Source organism: Podarcis liolepis (genome assembly GCF_965112155.1).
Source record: "Podarcis liolepis genome assembly, chromosome: 7".
NCBI lineage: Eukaryota > Metazoa > Chordata > Lepidosauria > Squamata > Lacertidae > Podarcis > Podarcis liolepis.
In genome coordinates this window covers 1,754,194-1,758,443 of record NC_139561.1, presented here as the reverse complement: position 1 = coordinate 1,758,443, position 4,250 = coordinate 1,754,194, and positions in this window count along the sequence as shown.

The following is a 4,250-nucleotide window of genomic DNA, read 5'->3' as shown; positions in this document are numbered from 1 at the left end:
TCCCTGCCCTGCCCTCTTTCCTCGGAGAGGGAGAGAAAGAGAGAGCATTGCAGTCTTCAGGGGACCGCGTTAGAGAGAATAACAAGCAATGCAATGGTCTATGCCGCTGAGGAGAGGTGGATGTTCTGCTTGCGGCAGAAAGATGAAAGATGGAGGGAGTCAGGGAGCTGGATAGGCCAACCGTGAGCCTGCCAAAATCCCTGGCACAGCCTGGTGCCTGTGGGGCCCAGCTAAGCCCCTCCAGGGGACTTGGGGAGGGGGGGTTAAGCCCCATGCCACCCTTAAGTGTACAGCTATGCTGAGGGAGTTTGGCTCCTGAAGAGCTTCAAAACAAGGAACTAAACGGAAGCACCTCAGAAACTGACCTGCATCTCAGAACATTTTTTAAATTGTATTGTGTCACCTCTACAGAGTCTTGACTCCTCATACATGGACCACTAGAGAATCAGCCTGGCCCCACCGTTTGGCCAGAGAAGCAGCAGCTGCAAGGAGCTTCCTTCCCTCCATCCCTGCCAGGACAAAAAGGGGCTTCAGTTGGCACTTGCTCTGGGACTGCAGGGCAGAAGCAAAGCACCCTCAGTCACCCTCCACTGCCTTCTCCCACTGCTTACAAGACTGTTCAGTGACACCCTCGATGGAGGGGCAATTCCCCCTCCCCATTCAAACTTTTTTGCAATAAGGAAAATGATGGGGTAGGCCAGGGAAACATGCTTCGAGGCAAACCCATCAGAACAAATGCTCAGTTGAAATCACCTGCGTCATCTAAACTCGCTGCAAACTTTGTGCAAACAAATCAGGGTGAATGCTGAGTAAACAGCTCATCTGGAAGCAGCCTGTGATAGGTATCACATTTGTATCCCACCTTCCCTCCAGGGATTGCAGGCCGGGTCCCAAGACTAGAAGTAAGCTCTGCATGAGAAATGTGGGTTAGTGGAAGCAGCTTGGGGGGGGGGGGAGAAGGTGATGTTTAGCAACACACTTCCAGCCTGCCACTTCACTTCAAATCTTCCCCATCCCTGGTGGTATACTTTGTCACTGCCATCCCCACAATAACCTAGGTAGGTAGGAAGGTAGGTCTGGCAAAGAAAGTGACTGAGCCAACAGCACCCTGGCTCTGCACCCACCGGATCTCCACGGGTGAAGTCCAGCAGCATTAAAGCTTAGAGAGAACTGTCTGTATACACACCTTATATTTACATATTGTTATGGTGCATGACTTTCTTGGGAAGTGTAGTGAACCTCGACAGAGCTGCAACTCCCAGCAGGGCCGTCTTAAGCATATCCAGCACCATGGTGCAAAGATCCCTCTGGCGCCCGCCCGCCCCCCCCCCCATTTCCCAGAGTTGTCAACCTTTTTTTAGGGGTGGAACCACTGGACTTACTCCCAAGTAAGCAGGTGTGTAAGATTGCAGCCTCGCATGCTGCTTCTCCTGCATTCTCCTTGTTCCTTCTCACTTTGCTCAAAATGTGAAATCCTTGCGTCTAATAGGAAAAAATCCTACTGACAAGGTTAGGGTTAGGGAGCTCACCCCATCACGGCGATTTGAACCGCTGACCTTCCAATTGGCAAGCCCAAGAGGCTCAGTGGTTTGGACCACAGTGCCACCCGTGTCCCAGCGGGTGTCCTGCATCCTGCGTCACAACAGAATTAAACGATCAAGTTCTTACAAATGCAGAACGGGTATTATGCGGCACCTGTAGGCGTGCCGGTTCTGCCAATCGCTGTGGTTGTGTGTGGGCATATAGGATTGTTATCTCACGGGTAAACCGGCCCCAAGTTGTTAAGAGCATTATATACTAATAGTAACACCTTGAACCTGGCCCCAGTACCTGGCCCCAGATCTCTGGGCATGGGTGATATACACTAACCTCCCGCAGAGGCTTGGGAAGCAAGCTGCACACCCACCAGCCATATAGTTGGCGGGCGCAGCTGGCAGACATGCAAGGAAAGGGGAGGCCGCTGGCAAAGCCGCAGAGCTCCCCCACTCACTGGGGCGCCCCTGAGAGGCCAGCGCCCTGGCGTGACGCACCACTAAGCCCTATGGGAAAGACGGCTCTGGCTCCCAACACCCTTAGCCATCCACTATTCCCAGGATTCTTGGGAGAAGAAATGTGCTTTAAATGCACATCCATGGGACGCCTTTGCTGAACACTCGAAGCAGCATATGAATAGCAGGTGTTAATCTCACGAAAGGAGGCACAAAAGCATGAAGTGTGCTGGTAACTCCACAAAGGCTTGTTGGGAGAAGTGGACACCAGCCTTTTCATACCTGGAATTCCCGCTTAGTCCAAACATGCAGGGTAGCATGGGACCAACTTTGCAGTAATAATAATAATAATAATAATAATAATAATAATAATAATAATAATGCTACTTATTTACTTAGAGCTTTGCACTCCACTCTCCAGCCCCCAAAGCTCCCAACTGTCACATATAATCAATTAAATCAGGACAGATCCTTACAATCTTAAAAAAAAAAAAGAAATACACAAGGGACAAGGAGGGAAGAGGAAAAATAAAAATAAAACCCAGGCCCCAATTTTTAAATAGCCAGTCAGAGTTCGGAGGCAGGAAGTGCCCGGTGGAGCTGTCCTTTCTGCAAAGGGGATGGATTGAGGCTTGCTTCCTACCGCTCCCCATGAGGCATTATTCTTTGGGGGGCAGTTTTTGTAAATTAGTTTTTATTAAAGATTTTATCGTGTTACAAAATGGACAAATAAGCCATTAAAAGTACAATGGGGGGAAAGAGGGGAGAGATGGGGGTGTTTTTCTTTCATTCTACTGATTAGTGTTAGTGTAGGGCAGGGGTCAGCAAACCTTTTCAGCAGGGGGCCAGTCCACTGTCCCTCAGACCTTGTGGGGGCCAGACTATATTTTGGGGAAAGAAATGAATGAACTCCTATGCCCCACAAATAACCCAGAGATGCATTTTAAATAAAAGCACACATTCTACTCATGTAAAAATACGATGATTCCTGGACCGTCCGTGGGCCGGATTGAGAAGGTGATTGGGCCGGATCTGGCCCCCGGGCCTTTGTTTGCCTCCCCATGGTGCAGGGGTTATGCCAGCATCACATGGGTAGGCCCTTATGGTATAGAGAGGTATAGAGATATAGAGAGACATTGTGAGAGGTTAGTGGGTCCCAGGTTTGGTTGGTTGTGTTCAGTTGGTTTCAGTGTAGCTTGTTTGTATGTGTGGGGGGGGGAGGGGTTGTTGGATCAGGTTAGTCATACTGATTCAAATGCTGTTGGGGGGGATAGGTCATTGTCCTGTTGTGCTGTGTATGTGATAAAGGGGAACCACACTGGGGTGAAGGCGTCCTCCTTTGCTTGTCCTCATGCTAATTTAAGTTTGTTAGTTATCTCTTCTAGTAGGGCAGTTTCCCATACATTTTGGTACCAGTGGTTTATGTTCACTCCTCATAGGTCCTCCCGGTGTCTAGTTACGATGTTTTTTGCTGCTGAGCATAAATGATTTATGAGTTCTTTGTCATGTGCATTTGCATTGTTATCTTGGAAGGTATTTAATAAGGCTAATTCTGGAGTTACTTCTATTACCTGTTTTGTTATTTTGGGGATTTCCTGCAGCACTGCTATCCTAAAGGATTGTACTTTGGGGCATTCCCACCACATGTGGAGGTATGTGCCTATGGAAGTGCAGTCTCTCCAGCATTTGGATGAGGTTTCTGAGTGTATTAGTGACAATTTCCTTGGTGTTAGGTACCATCTGTAGATAGGTTTCATAGGAAGTTCTCTTTTTTTGCTTGAGATGGATTTAAGTGGTAGTTTAGACCACATTTTGACCATTGGGTAGGGTTTATTTCAAATCCTATGTCATGTTCTCAGTAATTTTTAATTGTGGTATGGGGATTTGTGGTTTGATACCATCCCTCTACTGTGTCCCTCCCTCTGTTGTTAGGAGGAGTTTTTCCAAACTAGTCAGCGGCCTGGTAGCTGCTGTCCAGTGGGGCTTCCTGGCCCACCAGTTGAGGACCCATAGAATTGTAGAGTTGGAAGGGACCCCAAGGGTCATCTAGTCCAACCCCCGGCAATGCAGGAATCCTGATACGGCGAGCAGCTGCTTGCTCTTGTGTTTTCACTGTTCAGAATCATGGATAGATTGGCAAAGGGGAGCAGATGTATGTTTGTTTGTCCAGCGGGGCAGGGGAACCTGTTGTTCTCCAGCAGTTGTTGGACTACAACTCCCATCACACCTGGCTGCTGGAGCCCAACAACACCTGGAGGGCCA